Source organism: Pollicipes pollicipes, unplaced genomic scaffold, assembly GCF_011947565.3.
Source record: "Pollicipes pollicipes isolate AB1234 unplaced genomic scaffold, Ppol_2.1 Scaffold_5724;HRSCAF=6776_pilon_pilon_pilon, whole genome shotgun sequence".
Taxonomy (NCBI): domain Eukaryota; kingdom Metazoa; phylum Arthropoda; class Thecostraca; order Pollicipedomorpha; family Pollicipedidae; genus Pollicipes; species Pollicipes pollicipes.
Genome location: NW_023596746.1, coordinates 41,099,279 through 41,120,667, shown reverse-complemented (window position 1 = coordinate 41,120,667; position 21,389 = coordinate 41,099,279). Strand labels below are relative to the sequence as shown.

At 50.3% G+C, this 21,389-nt stretch overlaps 1 pseudogene; it reads left to right on the top strand.

The window, feature by feature from the left end:
- Positions 1-1,173: 1,173 nt before the first annotated feature.
- Positions 1,174-12,799, top strand: LOC119103050 (chitooligosaccharidolytic beta-N-acetylglucosaminidase-like; annotated as a pseudogene).
- The last annotated feature ends 8,590 nt before the right edge of the window (positions 12,800-21,389 follow it).

Below are 21,389 nucleotides of genomic sequence, written 5' to 3'. Positions count from 1 at the left end.
GTCCTCGATAAGTGTGTCGGGCCCTCCATTCAGATAGGAAGCATCCAAGATACAGTGCGGCGGGTCCCCGGATATTCAAGTGTGCACGAGCAGATAACCAGATGGGGGCCCCGGCAAGAGCGTTTTGTTGAGTACCCACTTTTGTTGCGTTTTGGGTTAAAAAAAAAACGCACTCGCACCGGTTACAAAAAAACACTGCACCGACTGTGGCACCCTCGTAGCCAGTGGACCCCTTCAGGGCCCAAGGGAGGCCATGGCTTCGTGCCTCCCCCCCCCCCTCTGGATCTGCTCCTGACGGTACATATATGCTCTGTTCTATGCATACATATGACTGTTTTCGCGATGATTACAATCGTGCTTAGTAGGAATTTGTTTAACAGATGCAATATTGCTGATGCAAAAGCCGTTGCCGTCAAGGTTGTTGCACCATAAGGTGACGCAACATTTGATCGTATTATTGGCATAGAAGTGTGCCAATGCGTCAGCCGTAATTGTTTATAAACCCCCCAGTGACACCTTTGCCAGTTGGCCTCCTAAAAACGCCTCTGGCTATAATTCCCTGACCGTTGCACTTATCTATCTAAAAATGGCACAGCTGGATGGCGAGCGTAAACAACGCTACACTGTTACCTTCAGAGAAATAAACGGATGTGGGCGTGGTTTGGGTTTTTCCACCTGTCGCTCTAACGTGGAATGACCCACATGACGTATGAAATCATTTGACTTTTTACTTTTTGATAATCCGTGAAGAGCTTCGCCGTGGCCCGTGTGCGTTTGTGTGACCCCTCTCTCTGCACCTGTCCTTTCACCTGTCCGCAGCGCTGCCTGCGCCTTGACCTGTCTGGCGTCTCTGCGCGCCCCCCCCCCCCCTCCCCACCCACCCCAGACCGATCCTCTCTTCTGCCCTCTGGCGCCCTTCGTGCGTAACCAATCTCATGTCCTCTCTGCTCTCTCCTACCCTCTCTCCCGCCGCGCCGTGACTCGTCTAACGCCACAAAACCAGCGTGACCGGTTTTGTAGACGGACGGGGAATTTAAAAAGAACAGCCGCGTGTTTTTCCGAGGTCATTCCGGCCCGGTCCAGTGACGCAGCACGCCAGCCGAGGTCTCCCGGCCGCGGAGAGCACGACAGCGGCAGGCGCAGACAGCTGCTCGACCCCACCCGGCTGCTGCTGCTGCTGCATCGGCACGGTAAGCTGAGGCGATTGGCCTTAAGCAGCGCCCCACGTCTCTCATTGGCATCCGCATGTATGGCAGCATACATCTATATCGTTTGATATGATCAGCATACTCACATCATGCATCATATGATATAGTATATTGCATCATACATGATGTAATATACTCATATCATACTGTTGTCTTCCGTTTTCGATAAATTGGGTCTAAAAATTGCAATGGTTGAAAAATATGTCAAATATTTTTCGTCGAATTAATCCATTAATTTCAAAGTCCTGGTAAATTCTTTACATTTTTCTGCATCGTGTTTTCGTCTACTCAAGTTGAGCATTGCAGTGTGATAAAATGCTAGCAAAGCACGCAACTGCTGGGGACAAAATTGAGCCCCAGCAAATTTGTGTTTTTTGGAATCATGAAAAGGCTCATGAAAAATGTTAACACCGATTTAGCTTTATCAATACTCGACCACAAATTGTCCAACGAAGTGATAGAAAATGTCTATAAGTGGCCGAATCGCGATGATAATGGTGCAGAAGACGTTCACGTTTTCCTGGCCATGCTGTTCATGTCTAGCTGTTACGCTGGTTTCGCGCGGCAGCGTGAGACCAGCGTAACAGCGCTTTGCTAGGTCAATGGAAAGGTAACCTATTGATAGTCTTTTGATATATAGATTGATAGATGAACATTTGAGGGATAGGCTCTTTCTGAGAATATTACGTTGCCATACTTCGACCGCTTTCATGTGTACATGTAGGGTAAACCAAGCCTGCTTCAAACGTTGTTCAGAAATGTACGTTGAATTGCTACCGCGAATAATGTAAGCCCGTAGCTCAGTCTCGATAAAGGCGTGCAGTCTCAGTCTCAGTCTAGTCTCGCCCGTAGCTAAGTCTTAACGTTAAATAACACTTCCACCATGTCTTCGCGGCATGCCAGGTTGCACCAGGCCTAGAGATGTCGATCTCTTCCCAGTCTCCCGACGAACGGGGCCAGATAGGATGAAGGAGGGTGTCCTTGAAAAGCTTGGAAACAATAACAACTGTCATGCTGATTTTCCAGTAACTAGCGTAGTGCTGCGTATGCTTACGCACTTTTTCTAACGATATCAGACCTACGGCTGTTTTTTGAGTGTCGTGCCTAGGTCAAGGTAGGCCAAAAACGTCGATTTATTCTTTTGTATGCGATTTATGGCAACTACACGTGCAAGAATATATGTATATATATATATATATATATATATATATATATATATATATATATATACATTGTAACCAGCATTTCCCGGTATACTATCAGTACACCAGGAGGTGCTGGTTAAACATCGTTATAGAGCAAACTTTAGTTATGTTGTCAATGCTCGACGTTTCAAGCTCTGCTTATGATCACGATTGATCATCAGCACATATCAGGCACAGTCATATGCATGTGACGGGCATGGTCATAGGTATGATAATAACGCACATGTATTTCTCAGAGAAAATATGAGCATCCTATCATCATAATAGCATCCTATCATCATCATATCTGCGATGCCAGCAAAGCACAAGGTGCGCAGGCGCTCTCCTTTTTAGAGCGACTTTGATTTTAAAAAAAAAATTCCAGTTTCTCTCTCCCTACCTGTATCCGCGTCCTCAGATCGCCACGTCGATGATGGCAGCCGAGCGCAGAGGTGTCTCTGCAGCCGTCTGCCATGATCACAAGTACGCCTTTGAACGCCCAGCATTGACAATATAACCAATTTTTGATATAAAGCGTTGTTTCACCAGCGCCTTTCGGTATATTAGAGGTCGATAAATCTGCATAGCAAGCCTGAACTCGTCATGCAAGGTTTTCTTGCGTTGCGATCCACCACATCAGCAGCATTTTAACGAAAATTGTGCGACCAATTGTTACAAACTTTTTACCCCCCCCCCCCGCCCCCGTAAAAGACAACTTGAGTTAGGTTAGAAAGTTCAGATGATGGTCATTGGATCACTCGTTTTCTCCGCCACCGTACTTTGTTCAGTGCGACAGCTACTGGTAAAGCGGCTATGTATAATGCCCTCCAATATAGCGTTTCAACCGTTGTGGCTGTCTCAGTGAGCTGAGAGGTTGTTGCACTATGCTTTTTCATACAAATGCGATGCATTACGGCATTTATGCACCATTTGGCGTGGTGCATTTGCTTTTAAAGGTCTCAGTCAGGCTTTAAATTTGCATTTTGAGGGAGAACACACGATTATTTTGTTGCCATCACAAAATAACGTAAGATGGCAGCGAAACACAAACTGCACGGCCACTCTTCTGTAGAAAGCGACTCAGAACAGAAAAAACGCAGTTTAACTCACACCATGTCGTGCTGAATCATCTCATATAAGGTCTTAAGGTCAGTATTTTTAAAAAATAAGAACCAATTCTATTCTAAGATGGTTTAATGGCTTCATGCGAGTCCAAAAATGACTGTTTTTCAACATTCCGATTGTATTCGTGCAAAACGTAAAGCACCAAAACCACCATCGCAACAAACATATCAAAAACGTACGAGGCTTTACCTCAGAGCTGCACACCCAGACTCAGTGCATAAGAAGCCCGTCATAAAATATTTGATACAGCGTGGGAGACGAGCGTAATGGTGCCAGTCCACCTGTCATGTCACGGTCACATCAGCGTGATGCGGCCGTGCGGCAGGATCATGCAGCTTCGCGTTAGATTCTTGTTCGCTACCTGCAGTCTCAAACTATCTGCCGCAAGTTGTAGTGTTGGTTTTCGTCGGAGGCCGTAGCTCGCATCGCTAGGCGGAGCGGTAAAAATTAACCATTTAGCGAACATAAGTAGATCAGTAGGTAATTATTCAATTTAAGCAGTTACAAGTAGAAGTCGTGAGGGTAAATAGCACCTCAAATTTATGTTACGGCTCTTGATAAAATGATGAGCTTTGGGATACGTTTATGCAGTTCAGATGTATTGATCTGTAGCGGTAAAAATAATGTGGTCTGTAATCGACAAGTAGAATTACGTGAACTGTCTGAATGTTTCGCACCACGCTAGCCAACTATGAGTAAATTACGCAACGCTGCCCCGCCTTGTCATTTAACACACGCTCGGCTGGGGTCAACTTGACCCCTCCGAAGATTTTTCCGGAATGGTTTCCAAACAGCGCGGTGCAGCCCTGCTAAATTTTGCATAACTGTAGAAAATTGACTAGTGGATAGTTTGGTATCAAAAAATTTAGATGTACCTTGTAAGGTCACCGACCTACGGCAGGTCAAAGTCAGGCCATGGATTCAGTGGTCAAGTTCAAAAGAATCTTTCAAACTGATGCAACGACAGAGTGTTAGAGGAAGTCATACATCTCTGAGATGCTCTCTTAGGCAACACAACAATCAAATAAACAAATTTCATCGACCTAGGGTCAGGTATGAAAGTCAGATCAAAGTCAAGACCAACCTGTTTTATTACTCTAGGGCTTGCTGTATGCGGTAGTTTTGGTGCTCATTTCTCATTTATTGATAACAGGAGCCGCATCATACATCTTTCACGGGCCTATTTAAGGCCATAATAGGTCACTTACGTATCATGAGCTAGGTCAGCATTGTGTTTTTAGGAATATACTGCCTAGCGTAGCTTTTGTCGCTTATTCAACTGCAAAACTAAAAAAGTATTGTGTGATTTTGGTCAGCATGACCTTTGAACGGTCAAACAGGGTCACGGATCTTAAATGACTGCGTGACCTTTGGCTTAGATCAGGTGTCTAGGTTCTGGAGGCACTAGGAGACAGCCTGGAGTTTGACCTGGTTTGACCCTATATGACCCAAAGGTTGTGGCCTAGGAATTTCAAACTTTGACCTAAGTGAGTTTACATACAGGCCAACACACTCCGTAAATTTGGTGTCTGTAGCTCTCTTAGGTCCTGAGATCTCGGCGGGCCAAATTAATCCCACCCGAGCGAGGGGTATCCGACCGGTCACCCGGGCGCGCGTTAACACGCGCTCGGGTGGGGGGTCATATTGACCCCCGAAGGTTTTTCCAGAATGGTTTCTAAACGGCGCGGCGTAGCCGCTCCAAATATTGCTTTGCTGTAGACAATTCAATAGCGGATCGTTTGGCACCAAAAAAGATGTACCTTGTAAACCCACTGACCTATGAAAGATCAAATTCAGACCATGGTTTAAGCGAAGGCAGTTTCTAGGGAATCGTTCAATCTGATCCAACAACGGAGTGTTAGGCAACACAACAGTCGAATGAGCAAGTTACATTGACCTAACTTCAGGTATCAAAGTCACATCAATGTCAAAACCAACCTGTTTTGTTACCCTAGGGCTTGCTGTATGGGATAGTTTCTGGTACGCGTTTCGAGTTTATTGATGGCAGGAGCAGCATTATACATCATCCATGGACTTCTTAGAGGTCAGAATAGGTCATTGACCTAAAATGAATCAGGTCAACATTTTCTTTAAGGAACATACTGCTTAGCGTCATCTTTGTCGCTTAGTCAAATGCAAAAGTCAAAGCAATCTTGTAGGATTCTGGTCACCTTGACCTTCAAAAGATCATACAAGGTCACCGACCTTGAATGAGCATGTGACTTTTTGCTTAGTAACGGTTATCTAGGTTCTGCGGGCACTTTGGAGACCAACCTGAAACTTGACCTTTTCCACCTTTTTGGGACCGAAGGTCATGACCTAGGAAGCTAAAACTTCAACCTAAGTGAGTTCACGTACAGGTCAACACACCTTGCAAATGTGGTGTCTTTAGCTTTCTTAGTTTTCGAGATCTCAGCGGGGTCAAATTGGCCCCCACCCCACCCGAGCGAAGGGCATCTAGCCGGCCACGCGGGCGCGTGTTAAGAGGAAGCCAACGCCAGTCCACTGATAACGGATCGAGCTGTATTTACTTTCACTCCAGCTAATGCGGTCAGAGGGTTACAACACTCACCGAGTTGATAGGGCCTGTAGGCAGTTCTTAAGGCAAAAGTGCAATGGCAGCAATCGCATTTACGGATCGTGCATACAAATGAGGCATAATGCGAACGGACTGATTTGTAGACCTTAAGCAAACTGAAATCCCATTACTCCAGATCCGGGGCGCGCGCTGCTTGAATTGTCTGCACTGCAGGACCTCCGTTATGACTGGAAAGGAGAACAGCCGCAGGGACGTATCTATCACAATCATAAAACGGGGCCGAATAAGAAGTACACAAGTAAAAAGAATGGGCGGATCTCTTCGACCGCGGCACCCAAGTCAATTGCTTTATCACGACGTACAGTAAAGCGAAAACAGCTTTGCGAGTATACTGTTCGGGGAAAGTGCATTGGAAAGTTAGATGCCTTATTTGCCTCAAGCATCAGTTGCTATAACATTCAAGGTCAATTAGGTATATGTAGTGGTCTAGTCGTTCAGACCTAAATGATAACTCGATGGGATCTACTCGTATCGATTTCAAATCGAGCTTCTTACCATTGGCTGATTCCGCACGAGGACACGCCATGAGCCGATCAGCCAGTATCGGGTAACGGAGTGCGATCGGCTCACTCCGTCGGGGACAGTGGCCGTGACCTTGAAACTGTTCAATTCAGTCTTAAACTAGTCATTTAGACATGCTTTCCGAATTCTAGAACAATGTCAGAGTGACGGATGCGTGCTAATCAGCTGTACGTGCCCATTGCCTTTCACGACTCCCTTTAATGCAAGCGCCGTGCGCTCCGAGTACCACAACAAATCGATAGTCATTAGGTAAGTCATTAGACAGTCAACAAACAGATAGTCACCAGTGCGGTGCGAACCATTTACCGTTATCACGAACAAGAGTTTTTTCCACTTGCCAGGTTGTTACAGGCAGGCGGAATTATCGTGCCAGACTCAAGACATTTGAAGAGCCGTTCGACCTGAAGCACAAATAAAAAAGCACGGCCACAGGTTGAAAAATGGTTCTGACTGTCATCCTCGTCTGGTGTATTGCCATGTTACAGCGTTTCAGCCAGATGGAGTCCTCATAGGGACTCGATGATGTTCAGCTATCAGCCATGTAGGCGTCACAGCCCGAATCGTCTCTTTGGAATTGCTGGAATTCAATCCGGGACCACCAACTGGGTTTACCAACTGAGCTAGCCGGAAGGACAATTGTTGGGAGGTGAGTGAAGGGGCTCCAACGTGAGTCGGCAGACAAACTTCCACTTGAAATAAAGCTACCTTTTTAGAAAGTCCGCAGGCTTATGAGGCCCCACATGGGCAGCAATAATTTTGTAGTTCGAACGACCCTGCTAAACCGCCGCACTTTGTAAATGTCAACAGTTCCTCAGCGACTGGTTGCAGCCCACGCATTTAACAAAATGCATTTTTCTTAGTTGAACCTTAAATTTAAATTTGAACATTTCTTTTATTAATGCATTTGTTTACAGATTGTTTGCACATATTTCATGTTTCTGCTGTGTTGCAATAAAACCAAACATGGTTACCCTGTTTGAAATATCTGGTAAGCATGCAATTAACTCATTACAAAAAATTCGGTACATTCCTGGTCAAGAATTGAATCAAATATCAAAAGTGAAACAAATTGCGTGACAAAATGACGACATCAAGCAGACATAAAACTGATGCCAGTGATCTGGAAAGTACTTGAGGCATGAAAGCTATGCCATTGGACGACGAACGTATAAGATAATGGTTCAAACTAACGTGAGTCGATGTGCGGCAACGTTTGCGCGCTGGGTGCAACAAATGTGTAACCAGCCGCAGGATGTACACGAATGGGCCGCGCATTCCCGAAGTGATGCTCTGTTCGTCTCGAAGATTCGCCAGGAATGTAACAGGAAGTGGTCTATATCACGTTTTTTAAAACCATATCTTTTTCACGCATGGTGACCTCCCAACATCCCGCGGCAAATGGGAGCTACCTGAATCGGGAGCTTGAAATAGGACAGATTTGACCCTGGTACCTGTTTTTGGGATCTGGGAGCCCTGTGTTTGTAATCTGGGAGCCCTGTTTTTGTGATCTGCGAGCCCTGTGTTTGTGATCTGGGAGCCCTGTGTTTGTGATCTGGGAACCCTGTGAATTCTGCGCTGAAGTTGTCATGTCTAGTTTGTATATCCTCAGTTCACTTCACTCGGGAGTATCGATCGCTTTGGCTGATGTCCAAATCGGGCCGAAGTTTCAATAATTACAGTCGATGGCATCTGAAAGCGTTTAACAACACACAGATGTGCCCAAGCCAAGGAGGTTAGTGCGACTAGCAATAAAAAAATGTGGAAAACAGCTTACAAGTTCTGGTACCGGTGCATCTCCTTTCCGCTTTCAAACTCTGTGCATGCATTCCTCAGACCTGTGCATTCGCCAGGCTGTTGTCTCACTTTAAAATAAATTGACCTGGAAACGGTTATCAAGATATTGGCTGCACTTGTGTGTGGCGGCACTAGCGACCTGCGCCGTATTACAAGTCAGAAGATAAGTAATTAAATAAATGAGGTGCCGTGTTCGGAGGTGGTGTTCTACTCCCACTTTAAGTATGAAATCGCTTTGCAATTGGTGCGAATCCATCCTCCGAATGAGTAGGCTGCGCCGGAACACGAGATGTTCGTTGAATCTCCCGGTTTTGATCTCTGTGTTTTTTATGAATCGAGAAGTTTCAATCCTTGCTTACTTGCGCCTATCAAATGTCTATACAATTCCAGCAGATATCTTGTTCCGTGGCACACAAGCGTACTTTCTGTCCATGTTGGCATTTCTTGTAGGCATGGACATGCAGTGCCGAATGACTTTTGTTGTTTATGCCATGTGCCCTCTATTTCAGGAAGTCTGGTGCAAGCATGAAACTATTTATCATTTCCATGCTGGTGGAGGTGATATTGGCGGCAGAAGAGTGTCAACTAAGGCAAGTCCTGCAATGTTCAAACTTGCGTCTTATAAAAACCATTGAGAAGTAAACAACAGACCCATGTCACGTCAGAGGTGATGTGGCTCAGCGTGATTCATAGCTGTTTGTTAACAACAGGCTCGTTTTGGGCTGTCCTCTGTGGCAACAGGAATGTTCGCACATTTTACTGGGGCTTTGCTTGGTAGAATTTAAGCACATGTCAACGAGCTGAAGCTTTCATAGGCAGTGAAGTGAGTGAATAGCACTATGATTGCTGAGTGCTGTTCAGGACATCAGATGATTGTAGAGACAAAAAGACATAGGAAAGAGACCTCCGTCACCTCCCAAAAAACTGCCCATTTTGTGTGCCAACACTAATGGGTAGCTTTTTAACACTACGCGTTGATTCCTGAAGACAATGTACGATGGGTGAGCTCTCTTCTTCCTCACTCCTTCCTCACCGTGGGTGTCCCTGGCTGGACGCATGCCAGCCCGGCGCCTTGCGCCCGGCATCGGGCCGAGGCCACACATGCTGATGCCCGGCGCTCGGTTCGCAGCGGCCCGTTTCCGTGGACATGGCGCTGCGAAAACGGCGCGTGCGTGCGCCGCGCCGCCGACGAGGTCACAGACGGCCTGACGCTGAACGCGTGCAAGCTGACGTGTAATGACGACTCGATGCTATGGCCGCGGCCAACGGGGCCCTTCAGCATCGGCAACAACACCGTCTCCTTTCGGCTGGAGAGCGTCCGCCTGACGTATCAGGCGCCAGAGGCCGCGCGGGCTTTGCTGGGGCAGGCCGGCGCCCGCTTCCAAGCGCAGCTGGCGGCGATGATGGACGGGGGCGACAGCTGCATGGCCGGCCCCGACGGACAGTCGGACGCGGCGGTCGGCGCCCGGTCCGTCAAGGTGATGGTTGTCGTGGAGGACGGGAACACAGCGCTCACGCTGGACACCAGCGAGTTCTACCAGCTGCTCATCAACCACAACGGCCGATGACGAGGTGCATGTGCTCATCTATGCCGACACGTTCTTCGGCGCGCGTCACGCGCCTCGAGACGCTCTCGCAGCTTGTCAACTACGACAACGTCAACGACGCGCTGCAGACGGTAGACGCCGTGATGATTAGCGACGCGCCCGTGTACCCGGTGCGCGCGCTGACGCTCGACACCTCGCGCAACTTCATCTCGCTGGCCGGTCTGCTGCGCACCATCGACACCATGGCCATGAACAAGCTGAACACCTTCCACTGGCACATCACCGACACGCACAGCTTCCCGATCGAGATCCGCAGCGAACCGCGCATGGCGCAGTACGGTGCCTACTCGCCGCGCAAGGTCTACACGGCCACGCAGGTGCTGGAGCTGGTGGAGTACGCGCGCGTGCGCGGCGTGCGCGTGCTGCCCGAGCTCGACATGCCGGCGCACGTGGGCCATGGATGGCAGTGGGGCGAGAAGGCCGGCCTCGGCCAGCTGGCCGTCTGCCTCGGCAAGGTGAGTCCGGCGGGCGGCAGGCGTGCGAGGCCCGGGGGCTGCACCGGTGCCACGGCACGCGCCGTGTCTGATGCATGGCGCAGATTTTGCGCGGATGCAGTCGGGACGGCCTTCTCTTGTTTGTGGACTGCTCTTGTTTGTGGACTGCTCTTGTTTGTGCACTTCTCTTGTTTGTGGACTTAGCGCAATAACTTGTGACGTGCCTTCTTTGTGACCTATCTGGGCTGGCATTTTTGATTCTTTTATTCATGGCAAGCAGTTGTATTTTTTATAAACTGCCTTCCAAATGTATCACTAAGCATTCAATCGGTGCGACTAGCGCGCCTTTGCCTACCGTTGTTTAACTGTATGTACGTTGCACGGCACGCGTCCCAGTAACGTGAAGCCTTGGATAAGTTTATACCAGACGGTGGTCATATGTGAAGATATCTGCGGCGAACCAGTTACATTATTTCGAACGTGCGTCTGAGAGGAAGGCGACATAAGTGAAGCAACCCTTCTGAAAAACCTTCTACATCCTCGTGCAGGAACCTTGGCAGGAATTCTGCGTGGAGCCTCCCTGCGGTCAGATGAACATCGTCAACGAGAACCTCTTCCCCGTTTTGGAGAAGATATTGATCGAATATAAAGATCTCTTCCAGCCCGACATGTTCCACATGGGAGGTGACGAGGTGAGTAATGACTCAGTTTTGATTGGCTACACACGCGGCTTATCCGTGAGTGCCCGTTATTCTATGTGTATTTTGTGCTGATCTTGCCTGACATAAGGACCTTCCTGCATATATGCGTTGAGGCACAGAGTGCTTGCAATGATTTTATTTGTCAAAATGCGATATCCGTACGTTCCGCAATGCTGGATGGAGCGTACTACGTTGACCACGCTCGTGCTTGTAAGATATAAGCTAGACGCCAAAGCAGCAGATAGTAGCTTACAACGCCAGGAGCCTTACAAGTACAGTGTGGTCACCAAGCGTTCAAATATTTCTGGACCGCTTGACACCAGATGCAAGCCATGACCTTCATGTACAGTCAGTTATTTCACGGCGCCGGCGACCGTCCGTCAATAACCGTTGGCTGACCATCGCCATTCCGCTACCACGGGTCGATGGAGCTCATTGGTATCGGAGATGCGGCTAGCACAGTCAGCTGCGAGCGGACGCAGATGAGTCGAACTCCGTGCTTGCAGAGCTTTTTTATAAATGCCTGTAAGTATTTGTAATTATACTGCTTTATAAATAAACCCTTTAATAATGATACAAATGCTTTTATACGCACTCTCCGAGTTACGGCATGCCTGTCCGACAAAATCGGCTTCTTTTGTCGCCGCGCATCACGATGGCACCTCTTGTGGCGCAGATCAATCTCAACTGCTGGAAGTCGACTCCGGAGATCGCCGCCCATGTGAAGGCGCAGGGCGGTGACCCGGAGGACGACGAGGAGTACATGAAGCTCTGGATACAGTACCAAGACCGCGCCTACAACATCTGGAGCAACGTTACCGGTAGCTCGATGCCGCTGATCCTGTGGACGTCGCACCTGACTCAGCGGCCGGCGGCCGAGTCCGGCCTCGACCCGTCCAAGTACATCATCCAGGTCTGGACGACGGGCGCCGACAAGGAGGTTGGCCGTCTCCTCAAGCAGGGCTACAAGCTCATCATTTCCAACTACGACGCCTGGTACCTCGACTGCGGCTTCTCGGCCTGGGTTGGCGGCGGCAACAACTGGTGCACGCCCTACAAGAGCTGGCAGACGGTGTACGACAACAGCCCGCGCGCCATCGCGCGCAAGTTCGAGGTGCGCGCCACGCCCTCGGCGTCGCTGCGGCCGTCTCAGGAGGCGCCGGGCAGCGACTTCTCGCGTCAGATCCTGGGCGGCTCTGCGCCGCTCTGGTCCGAGCAGGCCGATGACTCGACGCTGGACCAGAAGCTGTGGCCGCGCGGCGCCGCGCTGGCGGAGCGGCTCTGGGCCGAGCCGGAGACGGGCTACGCCGCTGCCGAGCGCCGCTACGTTCACCACCGGCGCCGCATGGTGGCAGCCGGCGTGGCGGCCGAGACCGTGCAGCCCGAGTTCTGCCACCACTATGAGGGCAGCTGCTACATCAACAGCTGAGGGCTGCGGCGCTCTGGCAGCTGCCGGATCAGGGACTGGGCGACGCCCGGCGCTCGCCAGCGATGCCCGTGCCCACGAGAGACGCTGAGATGCGACGCCGCCTCGGCAGAGATGGCGGCCAGACGAGAGCCAGCCTGTCAGGCTATGTTCTGCGCTGGACCTGTATGCAAATGGAGAATACATGTTTTGCCACGTCTCGGTGCTGTCTCGTGACGTGTACACTCGAGGGGCACAGTTCTGTGCTTATACGACTCCCACCATCTCCTTTCTCTGAGAGCGGAAAAGTTGAAAGCTATGTGCAATAAGCGACCCGAGGAGCCTGCACCATTCTGCTCTTTACCCTGAGTCCACGAGCTGTACCCAGTCCCATTCTTGAGGTCTGTTGGCAACCTATGGTACCGTTCAGACCATTTAAACATATTTTGTCGAAACGCTTAAAAACACATAGACCATGACACGCTCAGATTTCGTATATGCTCTTTGCCTTCTTATCGGGAGTCACTCTTATATGAAGAGTTAGTTATTCCATATTCGTTCAGTTCGTCGATGGCTCTTATTTGGTTAAAAAAAAAACGTTAGTTGTTCAGTGCGTTAGCGAAGAACATTAGTCACATAGATAAGGCAACGGTATTAGCCTCATTCCTCGGAAAAAACAGGAGAATGTAGATATAGTTAGGCTGATATTTCAGCAACATGCCTTTATCGAAACAATAGCAGAAGTGAATTCAAAATTGCCTGCCGATGATCCCACTCGAGGGAAGGTAGGCCCACCGGTCGTACACAATGGGATAATTTAATCACAAAGGCAGCCATCCTCCGCGCTCGGGACTTGCCAAGGCCCCATGTTTGAGCTTGATCCACGGCTGGATGTGCTATCTTCGACCGCAAAAAAGCGGCCAAGGACCTCAACCGCCAGAGCAGCTGAGTGCATCATAAAATTCCAACCGGTGGCAGGTCAAACGTGGGGGATGGCGTCAAACATGCGGGCCTCATCGAGACCATGTCCCCTTTTGGAAACCACAAAAACAAATGCTGGCTGTTTCACATTCTTGTCACGTTGAACAAAACAAAACAAAAAAACTGACAAATAAAAAACAACAAAACGCTATTAATTGCGGCTACAGCCAACTTTAGAAGACTGTGACATGCTCTGACGAACCGTAGGTACCAGAAATCCCGCACTCAGGCTTAATGATTTCCTGACGTTTGAACAATAAAATGATTCGTATTTCCACTAACGCGACACAAACGAGCTATCGCCGATCCTAGTCGTCTCTATTTCCATTTGCATACCGAAGCTTAACACGCGCCCCGGCGGCCGGCTAGATACCCTTCGCTCGGGTGGGGTGGGGTCAATTTGACCCCCCTAAGATCTCGGGAACTAAGAAAGCTATAGACACCAAATTTACAGGGTGTGTTGACCTGTACGTGAACTCACATAGGTTAGCGTTTCAGGTTCCTAGGTTATTACCTTCGGGTCAAAAAGGTCAAACAAGGTCAAGTTCCAGGTTGGTATCTTAAGTGCCCCCAGAAGCTAGGCAACCGTCAAAGTCAGGGACCTTGTTTGACCTTTTGAAGGCCAATGTGACCAAAATCATGCAATATCGCTTTGAGTTTTGCATTTGACTAAGCGACAAAGATTACGCTAGGCTGTATGTTTCTAAAACAAAACGTTGACCTGGGTCATTTTAGGTCAATGATTTATTCTGACCTCTAAGAAGTACATGGAACATGTACAATTCGGTTCCAGCTATCAATAAATCAGAAATGAGCACCAGAAACTATCCCATACAATAAGCCCTAGAGTAACAAAACAAGTTGGTTTTGACCTAGGTGCGACCTTTATATCTGATCCTTAGGTCAATGTAATTCACTCATTCAGCTGTTGTGTTGCCTAAGAAAGCATCTCAGAGATGTATGACTTCGTCTAACACTCCGTCGTTAGATGAGATTGAAGGATTCCCTAGAAATTGGCTTTGCTTAAACCACGGTCTGACTTCTGGAATGCCATAAGTCAGTGATCTTAAAAGGTACACCCGGATTTTTTTATTCCAAATGATTTGCTATTCAAATGTCTACAGCTATGCAAAATCTTCCCGCGGCTACGCTGCGCTGTTCGGAAAACCATTCTGTAATAACCTTCGGGGGGGGGGGGGCAGTTTGACCCCCACCCGACCGCGTGTTAACAGTTCGTTTGTTGATTTGGACGAACCGAAGGCGCGAAATTTTGTGTGTTTTTTGAAATCATGTGTCTGTCTCTATTTAAACCACAGCCTGAAGATGTTTTTTTCTCAAATTTTACGAAAATAAAGCCGTACATAAGTTCGTAACTGAACACTGGCATGCATTGCCCTGTTGGGCCGCACTTCAATGTGCTTTCCGCTCAGAATGTGTCAAGGTTTCGCCTAATACATGTTTAGGAGCAGCTCCATTTTAAAGAGCAAAATTAAATCAAAGCTATTGAAAATATGATTTGATCCCAGTGTTAATCCTTAGGGTGTTAGGTGGGGTCGACAGCAAGAGCTCTATCTGACTGCACTCGGACTTTGCTGGCCGATCCAGGATCTTTCGGTACACTTTCATGCGGGTGGGACTCCTTAACAGGGTCATCTATAAGATTTAACCGCTTTTGAAAGAGAATGAGGTGCTCTTTGGTAGCAAGGTGGCCTTTGGGAGGGAAAATGGCGCTGTGCAGTTAAAAAAAGAGTATACAGAGGGTCATGCGGATATAAATGGCGTTGAGCTGTTATGAGGCCCTGAGGGAGCCCAGGGCCCAGAGAACTCAGACACGATCACAGTAGTCAGAGGTCTCCTGAGTGGCCCAAAGGCGGTCCCGCAGTTGCCTGGCAAGCTCCAAGGCATCCATCACCCCCCCCCCCCCTTAAGGCAGGTGTGCAAGAGTCCTTTAATTATAGATATATGTTCTGGCGGCCAAATGGGTCACTGCGTGGCTGGTGGGCTATCACCATCCAAAGGAACACTCCGATGGCCAGAGGGAGCCCACAAGCGATCTAAAGCTCTCCTTCGTAATCAGGGGTCCGGGTGACCAGGTAAGCTCCTAAGCTGTCAGAGGGACCCCACCCACAAGATGCTCCTCAATAGCCAGAGGGGGTCATAGAAAATACACTGCCTTGTCGCCGACCTGCCACCGAAGTGAGCTACCAACCAAAAACCAAAGGATATTCTGTCGCCGAGATGGAATGGAGCCTTTTGGTCACTGTCATTCTGGTTAAAAAAGTAGAACAGGTGCGCACCGTTGGGCATAGTTTTCGCTGTGATGGGTGCGAGCGCGCGCCCTGCACGCTCTGCGTTGGCGGTGCGAGGAACTTTCGAGGAGCAAGGGGCTTTCTCTCTTATAAGCAGGCGGTGCACATGCTATGCGTAAGCCAAACCATTTGGTGCAATATCTGCTGAACATCCGCAATATTGTATTGGCCTTCGTACTCCAGTGCAAGTCTTGGCATTGAGACATAAGCGTCTCCAGTATCCCAAGTTTCACTGTATGCAGTGACTAAGGATTGTGTTTTGTCCATATTCGGCCCTAGCATGTGCGCATGTTATACGCTTTGATACGTTCCCTGCTTGTCTGAACGCTCGCAGTTTCGCCTTATTTGTGATGCGTCTGTTTTGGCTGCGGTTGTTAATCTTACAGGCACGCTGCCATATCATGAACCGCTTAATCCAACAAAAGTTGCAGACTCACCTCAGCGGCATTTGCCTCCGGTTCAGGAGGCCGCCAAGCCGCGGCTCGCCCGCCGCGCTTTGTCTCCGTTACCTCACATGAGACAAAAGGCGATGCCCGGCGACTCGAGCCGAACCCGGCCGCGTGCCATGCGTTGGACGGGCCTGAGGCATATTGGGACTGGCAGGGTTACTGGCCTAGACCAGTCCGGACCGGACCGGGCGCTCCGGGCGGGACACGTGGAGTGGATGGAGTGGCTGCTGGGATGGAGCGCTGGTGGGCCGCTGGGCGCGGAAGACTCCGGCACCGCCTCAGGATGACCAGCACCGACCCCGAGCGGTAGAGACAGCGTCACGCCGAGGTAGTGGTACGATGGGACACGACTGCTGCGTGATGTCAGAGCTCCTTTTACAATAGCCAGATTACAACAGGAGCCCCGCCCGGACCACTGACTGGCGCCCGGACCACTGACTGGCGGCTGGACCACTGACCGGTCCACTGACCGGATCACTGACCGGTCCACTGACCGGACCACTGACTGGCGGCTGGACCACTGACCGGTCCACTGACTGGCGCCCGGACCACTGACTGGCGCCCGGACCACTGACTGGCGGCTGGACCACTGACCGGTCCACTGACTGGCGGCTGGACCACTGACTGGCGCCCGGACCACTGACCGATCCACTGACTGGCGCCCGGGCCACTGACTGGCGCCCGGACCACACTCTAGACAGCCAGAGTAAGGTCAACGGCAGATGGGAGATCTGGCCGAGACACAAACTTGCCAAGCTGGTCATTTTCCGTGCCCCTCGCCGCGTTACCGGGGACGAGCACCTGGCCTTGAATGGCTCTGGAAGGCCAGCCTGACTCGCAGCTAATCACAGCATGATTTCTCTGAGAAAACTTACGTTTCTGAGGACAACTGGACATTGTTTGGCGGTGGCAGCGGCCCCGCTGAAGGTCAGGTCACGTCAGAAGGCAGGGCCGTGTCGAGCATTTCGGCGCGTTAAGCCTTCGGCGTGGAAATCCGCCTATGACCAGGGATTTTACGATCGAGAGGTGGGGTCATGGCTCATGCAGCTGCTGGAATCCGTTCAATTATAATGTCCGGACTAAATCATAAAAATATATAATGGAAGCGTACAAGCATTAATTGCATTGGTTTTTGCCAGTAGTTCTACGGGCGTTGATGGGTTCAAATCTCCAACCGCCTGTTGGCGAACTTATGGATCCTTTTGGCGAGCGCATCGAAAGCGGGTACGACCCGCGACCCGGAATTCACGAAGCTGGACATAAAAAGTGATATCGCCATTATGCGGTCATTTGGTGTCATCGTTTACAGGTTCCTTGTGTCCGCATGATTGGTTTTCTGCCGAGTTCCGCATGCTTCTCCGCATGTCCGATGAGCTGGACAAGCTTGTTTCGTAACCTTTATACTTCCGCCCTTACTGAATTCCATCTACCGAGGTGAACCTTCGATGATCCCGTGCAGACCAGATTGGAAGTCAGCAAATGCTATTTGCTTCCGGCTTAAGCAGGTACTTTGTTGCCAAACCATGCACAAATACCCGCTTGACTTGACTGAATCATCGCTTGAGTCGGTGTCAGATCAGCCGCCATCGCCGTTGTTGGTCCTCGGCGATTTTAACTGGCGTAATTCACCGGGGATTAATGATCGTACCAACAGCAGGTGAGGCAGGCTTGCTGAGCTTTTGGACAGAAATACCCTGTGCATTTTAAATAGCAGACACTCTACTCACATTTCGTTGCCTTCGGGCACCAGCTCCGCTATCGATCTTATGTTCACTCCGACACTTCACAGCCAGCTCCGCTATCGATCCGACATGTTCACCGACACTTTACAGGCAGCTCCGCTATCGATCTGATATGTACGTCGACACTTACACGATGAGGGAGGTACACGATGTAGTGTTGTTTGTGAGCGCTGGACGAAGTGTAGTCACTTTCTGTGCTGCTCGATTTTCACAGCGGATCTGCATGCAGTCAGTGAGAGACCGATTTACGCGGAGGAGCGCCGAGGGTAAACATTTCTTAAACATTGCTTGACTCCCTTAGCGGCACTTAGGCTGTTCAACATGCGAGAACTGACCATGCCCTGGTGGGTTAAATCCTGGTACAGCTGCCGGGTCTTGGGCGGGTAAGCAGGCGCGTGGTTTTTGCCTGGGTGCCCGGGCACAGTCGACCTGGCTGGAGACGAAAGGGCCGACACCTGCTGCCAAGGATGGAACGCAAGTCATTGTTGTCATCCCGTTTGGAGGAAAACTGGCCAGAGTCTTGCATGGCAACACGAGAAACAAACTACGTGCAGTAAAAGACAAGCTGGGTGACTGGGCGACCTCTCACCAGAGTCACAGAGGAGAGGAGGTCAGTCTATGTCGCCTCCGTACCGAGCATACATACGCAACACACGGCTTTTTTCTGTCCGGAAGCCAGGCGCCAACGTGCCCTCGCAGTGGCCACGCGGTAACAGTTGCTCCACACGCTTGTGCAGTGTCGCCACGTGGCAGCTGAGCATAATCGTTACTTGGCCCGCAGTGCACGGCGCGGGCTGACCCTGTCCCTGCGCCCCTGCTCGGCGGGGGGATCTGATCGTCGATGCCGCAGTGCACGGCGCAGGCTGACCCTGTCCCTGCGCCCCTGCTTGGCGGGGATCTGACCGTCCATACCGCAGTGCACGGCGCGGGCTGACCCTGTCCCTTCGCCCCTACCCCGGCGGAGATACGATCGTCGAAGCGAAGGCTGCTGTACAGCTTATGGATGGTGTCTGTTTCAAAATCATGTTCTCACCTACCTGTCTGATTTACTTCACCTGTTAAACTTGCGCACGGAGAAATCGTGTTCCCGCTTGATCCGACAGCGTACTTTGTGCGCAACCCACGCATGCGTAGAACATGTGAGGATCTATTAACTTAGTTACGGGCGAAAAATGATCACCGCCGTCGGGGCACGCTTAGATTCAAATGTCACGCCCAAATAGATATGACAAAAGATCTATAAAGAGATGCTCATAAAGTCGGCTTTATTTGGCAGATCCGCGCAATATGTCTGCGATTCCATATTTTGGTATCAGCTACCTGACAGATGCTAGCCGGAATTATCAAGAGACGCCGCTTTGCTGGCGGCTAGTCAGTTTTCTGCTCGCTCCCATCAGACCCCGTCTGTTGGCGGCTAGTCAGGTTTTCTGCTCGCTCCCATCAGACCCCGTCTGCTAGCTGGTAGTCAGTTTTCTGCTCGCTCCCATCAGACCCCGTCTGCTGGCGGCTAGTCAGTTTTCTGCTCGCTTCCGATCAGACCCTGTTCCACGTACACAATTCAGGAGGCTGTGAGACAATGGTGAAGGCGTTCAATTGAGGCTTTGCTAAACCTTACCTCACTAAAGCAATCATGACATAGAAGGGACGAATGCGTTTTGCAACACCATTTCAACTCGCTAAAACAATCATAACATAGAAGGGACGCATGCGTTGCCTAACACCACTTCACCTCACTAAAACAATCATGACATAGAAGAGACGCAGGCGTGGTCTAACACCACTTTACCTCATAAGACCATCATGACATAGAAGGGACGCAAGCGTTATCTAACACACCGGCACGCATCATTTCCAGTCAACAGCCAGACAGCAGTACGTGACATATGGGCCGTCTCATATACTGACGGGTCATGTGCTCACTCGCGCGCCGTCACTTCACAGACATGGATCACAGCAGACCAGCACAAGAACTCTGGCAGACACCAGCACGGCACGGGCCCCCATCTCGTTTTGCTTACAGCAAGTTACAGCCAGGTCCCTTAGCGTGGAAGGCGATCCGGCTTCTCGCCTTGTCTCCCATCTCGCAGACCCGGGAGGGTTTTCGTTTCCCATTTGTCCCTGTCTCTTAGTGTGAGAGGAGTCTGGCCACTTACCCGTCCTCTGTCTTTCTACTATCAGAGGGGGTCTTGGTCCTCGTCCTGTTTCCTGTCTCTCAAAAATGAGAAGGGACTTGGCGTCCCGTCCCGTCTCCTGTCTCTGGGACTTGGGAAGGGAAGTGTCTTGATCCTAGTCTCGTCTTCCGTCTCTCTGTGGGAAGAAGTCCCAGTCCTGGTCTCGGCTTCCCCTCTCGATATGGCAGTCTTGGTCCTGCCTCCAGTCCCTCGGTTTGGGAAGCGGTCTCGTTCCTCGCCTCGTCGCTCGATTTTCGTCCAGGGGACGGCTTCAGGTGTCGACCTGACGCCATCAAGCTGGAATAGGCTCTGCCCAGCTGAACCTGTCGGCACTGGACGCCAGGACAAGCTGTTGCTCAGGACGGCACGGGATCACGGAAGCCCACCAGTTAGATCGGGGCATTATTGTGGAATGTGCCCTCAGCCCAATGTCAGTCCGCACAGTCCGGTCCATACCGCCTGCTGGCTTAGGAGAGCCGCTAGCCTAGACCAGCCTTAGGCATTTGCGAGCCGCCCACTCAGACGAACTGGCGGTCCTCATACCAGGCTCTCCTTGGGATGTCACCACTGCAGGATTGACTGGAACTCCCAATTGGTTACGAGGTGACAGACTTTCGGAGTTTTGGCCGCGATGCCCCTCAAGAGGCAACACGCACGACAGAATTTAATTTTTAACGAGCCAGTGTAAAAACTCAAACGCATCGCTTATATCAAAAACAATCTTCATCTGACATCATAACTGACCGCTAGCGGAGGTATCACACTCTGAGAACCATATGCCCTGTTGATGGGATGTGTTCACCCCTTAGGGAACCGATCAAGGTGAGTTCACATTCAGCCTGGTGAAGGAGGCTTGCTATTTAGTCGGTTGCAATGCAGAGACGCTGCACCGCGGGGCCCATCCGTCATTCACACTCGGCAGGTAGCCACCACTTCCTATGCTTGCTGATACCCTGAGAGCAGAAAAGAAGAACAGGTTGAACTAACCGTTACCAGCATATTGAACATGCCTGTGGAGCGATATCTATTATGCAGGCTCTTCTTTAGTGCTTGATGAATTCCACTTGGTTCGGCCGTCATTTCTGGGCCGTTTTGGCCCCGTCATAAGCTCTCTTTGCGAAACTTGCACCGCAACCATGTACGTAATGACATAACACG